The sequence below is a fragment of the Taeniopygia guttata genome, chromosome 1A (genome assembly GCF_048771995.1).
Source record: "Taeniopygia guttata chromosome 1A, bTaeGut7.mat, whole genome shotgun sequence".
Classification (NCBI taxonomy): Eukaryota; Metazoa; Chordata; class Aves; order Passeriformes; family Estrildidae; genus Taeniopygia; species Taeniopygia guttata.
The window spans coordinates 58,307,491-58,323,925 of record NC_133025.1 but is presented as its reverse complement, the minus strand read 5'-3'; the positions used below and the strand labels follow the sequence as shown (position 1 = coordinate 58,323,925).

At 42.4% G+C, this 16,435-nt stretch overlaps 1 protein-coding gene across 29 annotated transcripts in view; it reads right to left on the bottom strand.

The window, feature by feature from the left end:
* SOX5 (SRY-box transcription factor 5) overlaps window positions 1-16,435 on the bottom strand; it is a 612,816-nt gene that overhangs the window by 589,041 nt on the left and 7,340 nt on the right. For 3 of the 29 annotated variants that reach the window (XM_072923572.1, XM_072923584.1, XM_072923591.1), the window contains exon 2: window positions 9,272-9,436. The exons of the other annotated variants lie outside the window; for them this stretch is intronic. The gene's annotated coding sequence lies outside the window, so the exon portion shown is untranslated. The remainder of the gene's footprint in view (window positions 1-9,271; window positions 9,437-16,435) is intronic. 29 annotated transcript variants of the gene reach the window in all.

Here is a 16,435-nt window from a genome sequence, read left to right as displayed (position 1 = left end):
TGTAAAGTCCTGCTGGCTGAGCATGGCTGATTTCTGCAGCTCTGGTGAGGAAGGAAACAGGGAAGCAGGAGAGAAGGTTCTGTCTTGCCCTCCTGATTATACAGGCAAAGACCAGCAGAAGGAGAGATTTAGAGAGGAATACTCCTTTCAAAGGCACACCACTTCGGAGTCTGTCAAAGTGTCTGAGTAATTCACAGTGCAGAAACATGCAAATTTCTACCTCTTCTTCAATTAAATTTTGGGGAATTCAAATAAAATGTCAAGAAAATTATTCCTTAGATAAAGTTGTCTAAGCAAAATGAACAGAAGTTCATTAGACGCAGCTCATCATGCTCAGTATCCCTCTGTTCCCAAATCTACTGTCAGGAGAACAGGGATGTGAGAGACACTGCCAGTTTTTTCCCTTTGGATACCATGAACCCCATGAAGCACCACAAGGTGAAAGGTCTTCTTTGTGGGAGAAACACACAGCCTGAGTGTCCTTGTGGCCCCTTCTAATTGTTTGTTCCAGAGTTGCAAACACCCATGAACTTTTTCTATTGTGTTGGAATACCTTAAAGCCTTAATGCTTGTGATCATATGAAAATCTCAGTTTCTTTTTTAAAAGTGCTGAATTTTACTGTTGAGAGTTAAAGACCCTGAACTATAAAGTCTGAGACTTAGGGGTAATAAAGAGGAAATCACAATCTATTACTTTTAAAACCCCATGATGCATAACAGTTCTGATTTTATAACACTAGAGATGGACAGAAACACTACACAGATGATTTTGGACAAAGGACAGAAAGAACACCAAGAGAACAAAGTGCACAGCAACCTCAGCTAACAGCAAAGCCTGGATTTTCTGTGATGAAACTGAATCAGAAGTAAAATCCTACAACCTTTCCAAGTGTAAAATGGAATAACAACACGCAGGTAGCTCAGTGACACACTTTAAAATCTACCCATCCAAACCATGGCTTCTACAGTATAATTAATAGTAATGGCAATCTGAGAAGCCTTGAATTGAAACCTGTTGTAGAGGTGCTCTTTTAGGGCAGATACAGAACATGGAAGTACAGAAATTAGTTCTCTTTCCATCTCTTGTGAGTCCAGCTATCTCGTTTTCTATGTACCCTAGTGCCTATTTATACAGCTGTTCATTGAAGAAAAACTGTTTAAAATCATTTAGAAAGATAAAGATACGTATTCCAAGGATTAAATAAAACTGCTAGGAACTTCCTAGAAATTTTGATAAACAATAGGAAGCAAGTTCTTTATTTTCCACATCACAAGCCTAGTAACACAAACAAAACCCCTGTTCTTTGCACTACTGCAAGTTTTACAGTAAGAATTTAGATTGCTGAAAAGAAAAACAGACAGAGCAGAGCTGCTGAATGCTCTGGAAATCCCAGGGTTGTACATGCAGTGCTGGGGCCTGAATTGGAATGGACTAAAGGGCACATTCTACTCACTTTCCAGAAGCAGCTTCCAGAGCATCAAAAGTGGAAATGAATTTGCATTTGCTTGACTGTAAAAACTATTCACGAGAATAAAAAGAAATCTCAGAAGTTAGGCTTATATATGGCATATTCATTAATTTGAAAGGCGTGTTTGGATGTCTTGATCTTTTGAGCTTTGTTTATATTCCTTTATATTTGATTTATAGTGGCAAAAATATGTTCTCACTGGTCCCAAATGTTGATGTCCAACCAGTGAGATGGACCAACAATGCATCATATCCATACCCTAAGCTAACAATGTCTGATGCATAGATTAGTTTGGGGTTTATTTTGGAGTTTTTAGGGTGGAGCAAGGAGGAAAGGGTACAGCAGAGAAGTGCCAGAGCTGCAACAAGAGCTGGAGAAGAAAGGGAACATGGGAGGGCAAGGAAGGAAAGCTCAAGATTCAAGGAAGATAATAAGAAAAACTTCCAGCACAAATCTGGATCTCAGCCTCAGATCATCTGTCTTTTCTGACCCCTGTATGCATCAGCCAAGAGGAAAAGGTAGCTTTGCTCCACAGGACATAAAATGACCTAGCAATACACCAAGTAACGTTTGCTCTCAGAGATTATACTCCCTCTACAATGATTACTCTTACTTCACATTATTATACTCAACACACCCAGAGAAGAGTACTACACTCCATCACGTCTTACCTAAAAGAAACAAATATTTTGTTTATATGCATCAGACTTAAAAATCATGAACTGTTACTCTCAATATGCAAGCAAAAGAAACAAGTAACAGCAATGGCATACTGCAAAATACATGTATCTACAAATTTACAATTCTCAGCTCACATATTAAAAAATTCTCATGAAAAAACTGGTCCTCTCTTTTGAGCAAAAAGGCAGCAAAGTGTTTGTATTTTAGCTGTTACTGTGAGAGCCCAAGAGACAGTTCTGGACCAAAGGATAGCATGTTCCCACTTTGCCTGGGCCACAGCAAAATCGTTGTTAACTCTCTACTGTATCCCCAGGGCATGCTGTATGCATGCTGCCTAAAGGTAGCTTTGAATACCCAGCAGAAGTAAATAGTAAATATAAACAATCCTTAGGATTTTAAATTAATTTTATACCAACTGTTTTCTTCCTGACTGTATTTGCCAAAACATTCTCCTGTGTTAAAGTCTATGATGGGAAAAAAAAAAAAAAACAACAACATTTCAATCTTATGCAGTATCAAGACTTTTTGAAGTGTTTTGATAAGCACTGGCTTTTAATCAAGTATTACAACATCAGCAAAGAACTTGACGTAGCAAGTCACTTGTATCCCCTTGTGTATACAGTGTATATTTAGTCTCAAGGCACCTCTCTGCCCAGTGTGAGCCAGGCCCCTGAGACAAGGGCATCACCATCCCAACAGCTCTTCTGTAACCTGCACAACTTCCCTGAAAAATGAAAAGGGTGAAAGGCTGACATCACCCATGCCCTTCTGAACACACAGAGGGGCAGTACCCCAAGTTAAAAGGAACTGCAAAGGATGCCACAGGATCCTGGATTTTGCCCATCTGGTGTTCTCATGTGCAAGCTCCAGCAACTAGAAACATTACCATGGTCCTCAGAAACGAAGACAAGTCACAAAAGCAATTCCCTAACCAATTCTGTATGAAGAGGATAATCCTCATGCCTCTGTCTTCCCCCTAGTGCAGCTTGGCCCCAAAAGAAATCCCATTGTCTTGCAAGAGCAGCATTCCCAACAGGAATACTCTCTCCTGGCAGTGGCAGGGTGCTGAAGGAGTAAATCCAGATAGACAGCTTGTACAGATGAATTTAAGGAAAACCATTTCCCATGGGGAAACTAAGGCAGAGGTGTATAAGGAACATGCCTGGGCCACTCTGTGGATCAGTGCAAAGCTGAGATCAGACTCATCATCATGATGTACTGGCAGCTGAGAAAAAGAAAATAGAGGAGCTTCAATGCTTTAAATGATAGGAAGAGAATTAATTTTCTGATGTAGTGTTTTGTCGATTCTTTCGTCTTGTCATGTACAGCAGAAATAATGTTCATAGGATTAGAGTAAATGCACAGCAAAAGACTCTGATGATTATTAAGCATCTCAGCTTTAATTTGATGTTTTATCACCTGCCAACCTTGCACATCAGAAATGATTTTTTTATGCATTTGAAATACAAAATTTACAAAATATCAGCCCAGAATTTAAAACACTTCTTAAACACATTAGAAAAGTAAGTTTAAAATGTCACTGAAGCTACAAAGAGGCAAAAGCTGTCCATTGCTCTTATGCAATAATTAATTTTCATCAGGGTCCTTATTATTCATTAGTTGATATAGATCAACCAAACATAACTGCATGTTATTGTTTAAACATTTGCTGCATATGCCATAAGAGTAAAGGCTAGAAATAAGTGTAAAGGATAATACTCAAAACGTAGCTAAATGTATTTTATATTACGGATCCATGATACAGAATGCAAATGATTCTGACTAAGCATTTACAGGAGACAGTCTTTAGGGTGCATGCTGTGAATGTATATTATGAATAATGCATAAAACTTGGCTAAATCTTAATGAGTCCATTGACATCCTATGGGGTCCACAGGAGCCTTGGATCCCAAAGCATGTCAGAGGCACATTACCCTCCTCCCCCACTTCATTTAAAACATACTTTCTTAAAACAAAGGAAATTAGAACACAACAGAAAAAACCCTTAGCTCTGATTTAACTCACAGATGATGATAAATGCAGAGTCACAAACTTTGACTTCCTTCACTTTGTGTCCCCAAGTTCCACATTAGACCAGGGCACTGTATGGCCACATCAGGTGTGGGACAGAAGCTACTCCCAATTCCAAAATTAATACACTCAAGGGCTTCTCTATGCACAAAAGAAAGAGGACAAAAGGTGATAAGCACCCCTATTATATTTTTTCTCCACTCTCCTTCCCTAATTCCCAGAGTCTTTAAGCCAAATAATTAACACAGAAGAAGATGGCAGGAAATATGGGGGGGTGGGGGGGAAGACACCCCATTTACTAGTTAGAGCTACTCCAAAAAAATCAAGTTCACATACTGAAGGACATTGGCAATGGGTGCAGACATTAGGACAAAGAACTTGACCAAAGAGAAGCTATTTAAAGTTTCTAAGTACAAAACCACAGTGAGAAAAAATCTCAACCTCCCAAGTGAAACCATAAGGTTGTACCATTTGATCCGAGTGTATGAGCATACCATATTCTCTAGGGAAAAAAAAAGCCTTGGCATCAAGCCCCAGTTCCACTCAGAAGTGTGAAGATAGTTTTTGTGTGTCATGTGCTTGGAAATAAATGAGCGGATTTTTCCTATAGCATAAATACAAAGAAAAATAACTGCTTAAGTTCTTGTTAATTGAGGGTTATGAGTCCTCAAATTGGTTGAAATGGCAATTAATTCTTGCAAAACCCATGAGCAATGGTTAAGTCTGTATGTCCTTAAGCATGAGAAAACCAAGGAACAAAAGGTCAGGAGAGTTCCCCAGCATGGCAGAGGCAGAGTGGGATGGTGCTCATGCTCTCTGCCCTGCCCCACACTCACCCCTGCACTGGGTGGGCCAATGCTGCTCTCCTTAAGGACCACTTGGATGCTCAGCCAGGCAGCTTGGGCAAGGCCAACACAAAAATGCCCAAACCAGTGGAACAGACCCCACACAGCCTGGCCTGGCTCTGCCCTCCCTGTCCCCAAAGCACTGAAGCCAGCTCACACACAGGCTCAGGCATCCCCCAGGGTGCTCACTGTATACCCAGCCTGGACAGCCTGTGGACTGGCCAAGGCAGACCTGCACCCAGAACTGGGCAGGATTCTTGTTCACTCCCTCATACCCAGTTAGAGCCCAAGTGTCTACACTCACAGGGGCAGCCAGATCAGGGGAGCACTTTTCACCCCATCCAAATTTCAGCACCTGAACCTGCCAGACTAGAGCAACAAGAACCCTGGGAATCATACATAGAATCACCAGGTTGGGAGAAACCTCTAAGGTCATCAAGTCCATCCCAGCCCAAACACCTCAGCTACACCCTGGCACCCAGTGCCACATCCAGTCTTTTTTTAAACTCATCCAGGGATGGTGACCCCACCACCTCCCCAGGCAGACCATTGTCACAGAACATGCTACAGTTGAGACAGCCATGAGACACAGACTGTCCCCATACAATTTCAGAAGGCTTCACCCCAAACACAGTAACACCTTACCTCTTAAGAAGGCATCTGAAAGCTGCCCACACAGAGGAACACCATTCCACTTCAGAAGGCTGCAGCAGCTGCCCTTCCTGTCCTTCAGTCCAGCCTTTTATAGCCCTGATGTTGATGCACTGCACCTGTGTGCCCTCTGTCCCCTCTGGGGTTGGTCAGTGCACCTGGGCACTCCATGGCTGTTCCCTTCATGCTGCTCACCCGTCCTGCACAGCTGGGCCACAGCTCCACTCCCAGTCACCACAAACTCTGTGCCTACAGACCATTCCAATATTTTATCACCCTTTCTGTAAAAAACTTTTTCCTAACATCCAACTTATATTTCCCTTGGTGCAGCTTGAGACTATGTCCTCTCATTTTGTCAGTGCTGCCTGGTGAAAGAGACCAACCCCAGCTGACTACAGCCACTGTAGAGAGTGACAAGGTCACCCCTGAGTCTCCTCTTCTCCAGGCTAAACACCCCCAGCTCCCTCATCGTTCCTCAAGGGGTTTGTGTTCCCAGCCCCTCTCCGGCCTTGTGCCTCCTCTGGACAGGTTCAAAAATCGCAATGTCCTTTCCAACCTGAGGGGCCAGAACTGGACACAGCACTCGAGGTGTGCCCTCACCAGTGCCAGGTACAGGGGCAGAATGAGCTTCCTGCCCCTGCTGGCCACACCACTCCTGATCCAGGCCAAGTGCCATTGGCCTTTTTGGTCACCTGGCCACGCTGCTGGCTCATGTCCAGCTGGCTGTCGAATCCCTTCCCTCCAGAGGCTGAGACAGCAAAATGGCTCCTGCCACAGGAATTGCCTTCCTGCCCAAAGCAGGGATCAGGGAGAGGAGAAGGCACGGTTTGAGACAGATTTGGCATAACCAAGTGTTGCAAAAAAGAGAAGGGAAAATACCAACTGCCAGGAAATTCAGAAACAAGAGCATTTTGTAGGCTTTGTTAAAACCTTCCTTCTCCACCACATGTGCTTCCAATGGAAAATCAATACCAAGGATAGGGTGTTCAGCAAGCATTTTTTACCAAAAAAAAAAAAAAAAAAAAAAGTTTAATCCAGTTTTTGTTTTCCTTGTTCAAACTTCTTACAACAACAAAATATCCAAACATGATTTTTTTACATAAAAGCATTCAACAGAAAGATCCTCGAGGAAAGTAAATGATGGAAACTGTTCCACTGGATCTACAGCAGAATATGGCATGAAACATGCACGGAGAGAGCAGGGACACGTGTGCTGACCTTTGAGTACAGCTGCCTCTGTATTTAAGCTGAGTACAAAACCCCATTTTACACCAAAAAAATACCCTTTTCTTTTGATGACAGGTGAATTTTTGTACAATTATAAAATATAACCAACTCTCTTCTTGTTGACATGTAAATTTGGCCCCAGTATGAAAACACATATATTTACACACAAACACATAGATATATTCTAACCAAAAGCAAGGGCCAGACTTTGACACCAACAATACTCTCAAAACATTTTAGCTTTGCAACCCATCCTGCTACTATTTATGCTTACTGCTACAGATATCAGCAATTGTTTCCTTGCCTCCTCACCCCTCCTGGACACCATGGGAATAACAGAGAACGGAGTCTCCCAGTAGCACTTTCATTCCCAGCAGGAAGCTCAAGTGTTTGTGATATCCATTTTGATACAAAACCTAAATTAGGCCGCTGGAAATAGGTAATGCATAAAAAGAAGCATTTTTGTGCCACAAGATTATTATTATAGGTTACTGTTAACCCTTGGGAGATGGAGGTGAGTCCTGCAGCTCCCCACTGGGCTGAGTATTTGCTGAGAAATCACAAGCACTACCTAAGGAGATATTTCAGTGTGCTTCATGCTAAACAGAATCATCCTGTTGACCCATCATATTCTGATAGCCAGTTTGAGAGCAAAGCATTGCGAGTTAAACAAAAAGGATCATCACAGCATGCACATGCTGCAACTCTCCTGTGCCAAGAGAAGATTTAAAAGGGGCTGGATGCAAGGACAACTGTGGAATTACAAATGCAGAGTTCAAACAAACAAAAAAACACTGTATTTGGGAGCTGCCCAAAACATATTTAGCTTCTTGCTTCCCTAAAATTCTTCCTTATGGCAAAGTTTCCACTGGGTCACAATCTAGTGAGAAGAACCACATCATTCAAAAAGGAAAATATAAATCCGAACCTTTAAATATTTTGTAGTTTTCAGGTTTCAAATCACTGCAGATTAAAGTTTCAGGGCTGGAAGTGTGTATGATTTATCCCACCTTCACAACTGCAAATCATGAAGCTACACAAATCATAAATTAACTCTTTTTCTTCAGAACCACCATCATCCCTGAAGGTTGGAGAACTGGTCAATAATTTGAATTCAGTGAACAAGGCTATTCTGCACTAAAGCTGCACCACCTCCCGTTGTGATACAAGCTGGCCTAGCATTCCTCATTTCTTGACTTACTCCCTTAGCAAAATGAGCCACACAGGAAATTCAGTCTGTATCTGCATCCACAATTAATTCAAGTTCAACTTCTCCTATGCATTCCTCTTTCCTTCAGACATGGAGACTTCAAAGGGCTATAAACTGTGATCTTAAATGCACAACCAACTGTGTGTCAGTAAGATTTCACTAAATATAAATAAATATTTTAGTAAACTATTGTTGCTACTTGTTAAGCCTGGGAAAAATGGAGCCTCGCTGTAGCCTGGAAGACAAATTGGATCTCAGGGCCTCACACATCCTCCCAGTTAAATCCCCGTGCCCCGTATACCTGCAGGAATAACACGGGAGAAGCATTCCAATAACTGCATGTAGTAGCAAGGCAGGCTGCTGTTCTCCTAATAAATTTAAGCTTTATAGCTCCTTCACTCCAAAAGACACATTCTCAGCTATTCCTACACACTGAAAGGGAAGTCCTGTGGAAGCAGTGTTATTTCACAGACCATTCTGACTACTGCACTGGTGACCAGAGCACACAAATCTTTGCACCCCCTACGTGGGTAAACATTCATTAAAATATCCTCCTATCAACAGAACAGTTGGCATGAGCTACAGCTCACTACGAGGAGCAACCAGCTTTCTGTTTGGCCTGGAGATTTTCCTACAGCCATGGAAAGGCACAGGGAGGAAGCCAGAAGTCCTAGCTGCTCCTTTTCCACTCCACCATTAGGTTTGGCATAGCTTTTCCTAGACAGCCCTCTTTGCTCTAGCAGCTCTGACATCTGCACATTGCATTTGCCCTGTTGTGCAAGCAGGACTATTTCCTCAGAGATAAACAGAGATCACCAAGCCCACGATGCCTGACACAAACAGAGCTGGGATCCAAGCTTCCTTGGGTAGCCCAGACCCATCCTTTTCACTTGCAAATGTAAAGCAAACTTGGCAAGACCCAAAGGGGCAAAGAAGGAAATGATCTTAATAAAGAAATGGGAAGGAAAAATCTCCCTCCCTCTCACAAGCCACGCTTTTCTGAACAGCTATTTGAATCATCCCTGCTCCCAGACAGTCCCACTCCCTCAGCAATGGAAAAGCAATACAATGTCCTGTCATTCGATCCCCCAAACATTCTGTCATTTAACAGGAGCAGGCTCCTCACTGGGTTCTCAGACAGAAGTTTGCCTACGTACCTGATTCTGCCTTTGTCTGGTGCTCTCCTTTTGCAGCTGCATTCCCAGGAAAATGTTTCTGTACCCACTTTCCCCCGCCGCTCCTACAGCCTGCTCAGAGATGGATTCACAGCTGGCTTTCGGCAGTCATGCTTCTTCCTCAGTTGATGCTTCCTTTCATTTATTCTGAAGTTTCCAATGTAAAACAAACAGGAATACCACCTTTCTAAAATTACTGCTATACCATTGTCCTCCAATGCAACATTAACAAGAGGCAATATTCTCCAAAGCTATGAAGCATATACTGCCCTAAATTACATTGCAGTTGCTGCCCTGAGCTTACACATTTTTGAATAGGAAGGCTCCCAGGGATCTCTCTCTCTCTGTTCTGACTGCATTTACTGCTTTAAAATATTTTTAACCCAGACACTGAAGTGCCAGCCTAGCAGCCCTTCATGCTAATCCTAGCCTGGGTGGCTGTTCTTAAGGGAAAGCATTCAAAAATTGTAGCTGTGCATCAACTTTGACCTTTTTCATTTAAAACATGAGACTTCTTTTTTTTAGGGGAAAAAAAAATTAGATTCCAGAGGGAATCACTGAACTCTGACCTGCTTAAAATTAGTTTTGTTTTAGTGCCTGTGTGGTGACTCAACAGGCCAATTTTCCAGACACTTAAGACTTCTCTGCTCCTGAAGATTCCAGTTCAAGTCCTGGACTCACTGCCTGGGGTCGGATCAGAACACTTTGTTCCAAGGATTCAAGCAGTGAATTCCCAGATCACCGTACCCTTGCCAGATGCTGGCATGCTTGGTAATAAGTAGGGCTGCAACCAAGCTAATTATATATTTTTTTTTAAATCTGTGAAGAGTTTTGTTTGCAATACATATGCTAGACCAAAAGAATTTCCCTGCAAAATTCAGCAGTCAAGAAATGTTTATATGGCTCTGATAAACATTTCATGATAAGCTGGATTCTTTTGGAGGGGGAGGGGGAAGATGTGTACTTTGGTCGTAACAGTGCAGCAAATAATTCTGAAATAGGGTCTGGCTGAGTGTATCCATCTCATTGGGAATAACTGATTTTTTTTTTTTTTTTTTTAATCTGTCACAGGCATTACAAACACTAAATGAGTCACCATAGACTCCTATGCTGCAAAAAATAGCATCACAACACTTCATTTGCTCTTCAACAGGACTTCAACTGTAGTGCCTGGTATCAAAAAGCCTTGTCAGTTAAAAAATTAAAAAATCCCAGGAAATGACACCCCAACACAATCTCTGAAAAAAATTACTTCCTGCAGAAGTTTAACACCACCCAGCAAAGCAAAGCTCATCTAGGAGCAGAAATTTTCCTCAATCGCAACAGAATTTTTCAGTTTAACCTCACCACTAATGCTCTAGCATATACTTCCTATCTTTCATCAAAGGATCCCAAATGATTTACCAAACAGCCTCAGAAATCTCCTGTAAAGCAAGAGAGCAATATTAGCTCCATTTATAAGCACTGAGGAATTAAAGCAAAAAAGATGCTAAGAAACTTTGGCCATGAGGCAAGAAGAGCCAGAGCCAGAGGCAGAACCTGGGTGCTGGTCCATATTAAATGGCATCTGTTACATTTCCATCCCTGTTTCACAGCGATTATGGGAAGCAAAGCAATGCCAACGCCTGTAATCACTTATTTGACAGCTGCTAACCCAGCGAACATGAAGGCAATTTATACACCGTGCCCTAATCTGCCTGCGTTTGATCATGTATGAACACAGCTCCAGTGTAATTCTGTGTTTTCCCAAGTAAGAATGTAGCTTTCTTCCTTTTTCAGAAAGAAAGCAAGGCACTAAAAGACAGAGTTTTAACACGCAGTCATCAATATGCTCCTCTTACAAATACAAATGTAAAACAGTAATAACACAAACAATTATGCACAGTGCACTGCATCGACAGCATGACTGTCTTCTGCTCAGAAAGCCCTCCTTCAGCCTAGACAAGACACCTCCCAGGACACACAGAGCTGGCCTTTTACCCCAGGTGACACTGCCAGGACAGCCAAAGGGAAGGGAAGTTCCCTGACAACAGACAGGGACTCTGGTTTGGGAGCATCCTCCACATATCTAAACTCAAGATCTGCCTGGCCCTGATGATCACAGTTGGTGATAACAGGACCTTCAAAATATGCCCAATGAGGGTAAAAGTTCTGAACTTGCTCCACTAGAAGCCAAGCTGCTTCTTGTTTGGCATTTGCATGGCCAACACCACTGACAAATATAAAGAAGTAACTCGTGCCTGGTGGTCAGATGGCCAAGTCATGAGTTCTCTGCCTGAGAGGACCTCCCAAAGAACCTCCCAAAGTTCCTCCCAAAGAGGACCTCCCACCCCAGCATCCCCACCAATAAACCCAGGCTCACAAATTCCCACCATGCCTCCTCCAAGGAGAACTGTCACCCGATGGAATCAATGTGAGCTAACTAGGTTATTCATCACCTGCAAAAAATCCATGCTGCTCAGAGCTTTTTGGATACAATGGTGAAGTGAAGAAGGCTTTCTTCACCACCTACGCAGCCTGGGCTCAACTCTGCAAAACAAATTTGAGCCGCAGTCAGACTCAATGTCAGACTTTTGCCAGCTGAGCTCCCTCTCACTTCCTCAGTTTCAGGTCATCTGAATACCTTGACAACCTGTGAGGATAAATCAAGCACAGAAGGTGTTTAAGAACTAAACACACGTCAGGTGTTTCTACAAAACCTACACAAAGTTATAGCGAAGCATCCCAAATTCCAAATCCTTAACAAATATATCACACATTTTAGAAACGGTGGGCAGGGACTTGAAACACAGCCTCACTGGTTATAAAAAATGAGACAGAGTAAAGCTGGGAGGAAAGCAGGAGAGAATGCATATTTTTTGCTCTGGAGGACAGATCAGTTGCATGAAGCTTATTTTCACTGGGGTAGACTCTTTGAACAACTCTAATCCTTAAAGCACATTAAACAACACATTGATGCAGACAATCACTGATCTGTTGATCTCCATGCCAGAAAAGGACTGCTGGGACTCACTGGCCAGGCCTCCTGCCTTATGGAAGGACCTCACCCAGCAGTTCCCTATAACCTCTGGTACAGCAAAAACCAAGGCCCAGACACAGACCCTGCTGGTCCTAATCCTGCATGGAGAGCATTAGAAACTGAATATTCCCACTTCCCGTCTGTCTGCCCATCTTCCCTCAGCCACACCAGCTTGGGACCAACGTGCCCACAGACCAGTGAAGAGAGCCATGGCCATAAACCATTCCCACAGTCAACATCTGGTTGTGTCACCAGATCCATCCCACTGTGTGGTACAGAAAACTGATCATGTGAAGATCAGTTGAGGAAGATCTTTGAGCAAATAATTCCTTAAAAAACCATAGATGGATGATTTTTAAGGAATTATTTACTCAAAGATCTTCCTCAGCACCAGTACAATTAAAGCTCCCATTCAGCAAAGGGCTTGAAATATTTGCCAGACTTTAAGCACCAAAGGAGAGCTGCTGGCCACATTAGTGGGACTGAAGTGCTCAGAGCCAGGCACATTCGGAACCACGTCAGGGCCAAAATCCCCGCCCAGCCATTCCAAATGCATCCAAGGCTTGCGCTTTGCTTCTGGAAACTTTATTCTCACTTTACATATAGTCAAAACCTGACAAGAGCTCACTGTCGGATTATGCAGGAAATCTGCAAGTTTCACCAAGGTGTGATCTTATGCTTTTTCACACATTATTGTATCATGCTGCGCCAGAACACTAACGTATGCACAGTTCTAAAATAACTTGCATTATTACAGCCCAGCATGGCAAATGGCACAGAGAAACCAACACACAGACCTCCAGAGACTTCCTCCTCAGTGACTTGCAAACTGATAAGGGGTCACAATTCCTTTCTTATGGGGAGGATTTTAAAAAATTTAAAAAAAATAAAAAATATAAACAATCCAAACCAATCTCAGCATTTCAAAACCTTTTCCCCCATTTCTCTCTCTTTCAAACGTAACTGTCAATTTTCGGATTTGTCTTTGGTCATGTCAGACTGGGAAAATGGGATTTAATAACATTTAACTGACTTGCTATCAAGAAGGAAACATATTTTTCTTCTTTCAAATTTGAAACCGACAGTTTCTCTTTTTTTTTTCTGTTGGCCTACTTTCTTTTAAGTTGCTTTTCAATTATTTATGAAAATGCAATAATGCATTACTTTGCTGCGCAAATGTTTAGAAGAAGGAGATAGTGTCTTTCAAGTGAAAAAACCCCATCCATGGCCATACAGAGGTTTATTTAGAAGCACATTGCAGGTGACACTTTATTAAAAAAAATACGCTTTCATTTGCCTCCCAACACACATCCCCATTTTCTTTACACTGTGTGTTTGAGTCAATACAAAGAAGTCCACAGCTCCTGCACAGAAACACCCCACTCATTGCTCTCCTGAGCTGGAGCTGTAACAAACAAAAGCTTGATACAGAAAACTGTACAGGGGGCTGAACCAAAGCCTATTAGGACACTAAAAAGACTCCACGCTTTCTGAACAGCCTAAGAGAGGCAAAACCTTGTTCTGATAAATAAAGGAGACCAATAGCAAAATACTCAATGGTTCAGTCAGATTTTTTTTTTGTAAGTTTTTTGCTACTTTTTTACTTGAAGCAGCTGGATTTGGAAACAGCTGTGCTCTAAGCTCACTGAACACCGACCGCTGAACTTCTTTCTGCACTTTTCGAAATCCCATGTGGATGCACGCTCAAGTGGCTAACCACAGGCTCACCACCTCAAGGTTTTAGCATCAATAGACTGAAACAAATAGCAAATTCTGCCCTGACAGCAGAAGGTACAAAACCAGGCCCATAATGCTAAGATGTTCTTAACAAGAGTGTAACACAAACTGAAATATAATCAGGGAAATACAACCTAACAAAACAACCCTAACAAGCCCTAAAACAACCCTAATTAAAAACAACTCCAACAAAAACCAAAAGAACTCTAACAAACCCTAAAACGACTCTAAGCAAACCTCCATCCTGAAGGTTTTCAAGCCTCAACTATACAAAACCATGACTGCTGTCATGTCCAGTTTGCTGCTGGCACTGGCCTTGCCCATACAGGTGGCCACCTGTGGCCCCACCTGGCCAACATCCCCAGTGATACAAAAGAAAACAAAACTGCAGAAGGACTTAGAGAACCAAATCTCTGCTACTATCATTAAAATGTACAATGTCCTCAGTATCACTCCTTAAAACTGGGATTCATGTAAATCCTGCAGTCACTGGAGGTCCTGGAAGACACCTCCCACACTCTCTTGTGGCAGTCCCTGCCTTTTCAGAATGGTGTTTAACAACACAGGTTTCTTAGGAAATAAACTTTTTTCTTTTCCCCTTTATTAGAATGACTCAGGCACCTAAATCACCCTGAAGGTCATTGGGGCACTGTCTGCATGGTCTTAAAAATGCAAAGCTGCATTGAAATCTCATTTACCTAACAAACACCACGCTTGTGTAAACTCATATTTTGCTTAATTTACATGAATTTTTAAAGCTAAGCCTATACTTAAATATTGTTCTTCAACAGGGACATAAAGCACACCTCTACAACTCACACACAGGTGTTGAGATAAAAACAATTACAAAAAAACTGTCCTGTTACACAAGGACATATTTTCCTTTTTCTTACATGTAAAACTACAGAATTCAAAACCAAGCAAAGCAAGAAGAAAAGTCTTGCATTCCTAAAACCTTCTACTATTGTGCAACAGCATTTTTCTTCCATCTTGCTGCATACAGCTACTTCTTTATGCTGTGTTTGCATGCATGGTGGAGGTGCTTGGGTATGCAACTACTGCTGCTATTCACACCACGGGACCCATGCCTTTACCTCCAATCTACTTTAAGAATTAGAATCTGTTGGTTTCTCCATTTTCTACTCCATTTCAGCTTGTTACCTCTCACTAGGAGCCCCTTTCTGTGCCAGCACAGTGCATGAGTTATTAAAAGAACAGTGGGACATCTGAAGAAGGTGCAAGAAGGTGCTTTCCTCCCCTCCAGGGCTCCTCATGGAAACACACGCACTGCTCTCATTCAGAGGGATTCTCATTCTGTCCTACAAAGAGTGAGAAACTGCTCTAATGGCATCTTGTGACTCTGGGGTGGGACGCAAGCGCCCACGTGAAGTACCCAAGCACAGGTTTTAAATGTGCTGGGCAGCAGCTGGACACATGCTTGGAGAATCCCCTGCACACGTTTTACTGAGAGGGCCTCAAGTTGCTGCAGAGCTGACCCCCATCCTCACCCCTGCTTCCAGGGGCTGCCACAGAACATATCCCAGGGAATCACTGCACACTTTTACTGGGCTGCTCTCCTCCACGGCACTTTGCTGGCAAAGAGAGGCCTTCAGCTTCCAGAACTGCCAGCTGCCTTTCAGAAGCACTAAACTCGCACATACACATTGGTACATATTCATCAGCATTTACTCATTTGTAGCCTCTTATGATAATTAATATTATTCCTCTACAATGGCAGAATTTCCATCATCCTGTGCAAACTGCTACTTACCTATGGCAACCCCGTTTATGGGAATGCCTCATTATATATAATTTCAGGTTTCAATTGGAAATTGTTTTGCAGAAGTGACAAGCACTTCACTGTTTCTATCCCAGCCCTGTCTGTTCTGTCTACAGGATCTCAGCAACAAGTACCATCAACAACTCACTGCTCACCCTACCTGTGCACACACACTGACTGAGTAACCTGTGTGTGACTCCCAAACCTAAACTAATTAATTGCCCTGTATTTGTAAACCTCCACTGTAATGTGCTCAATGCACCACGGTGATACTAAACAAACCCACGTTCCAAAAATTGGAACAAATTGCTCCTCTCCTCACAATCCTCCTGTCCTGCTCCTGGCAGCTGCCTGCATACAGTTACAGATATAAAAATCAATCTGAAGCACAGAAAAGAACATAGTATCTCCTACTGAACACGCTCTTCTTCCAGATTTGAATTTGTAAAGCAAAATACTACATTAACAAGTTCCCTTTTCTGTGACTTAATACACTTTTTATATGTTTTGCAAAGCTTCCTGGCAGGTGTGTGCAATTTGTTATCAAACAGAAGTGTAATTGACACATACACCGCACTTCTTTATATTATTTATGCACTTGCCTATATAT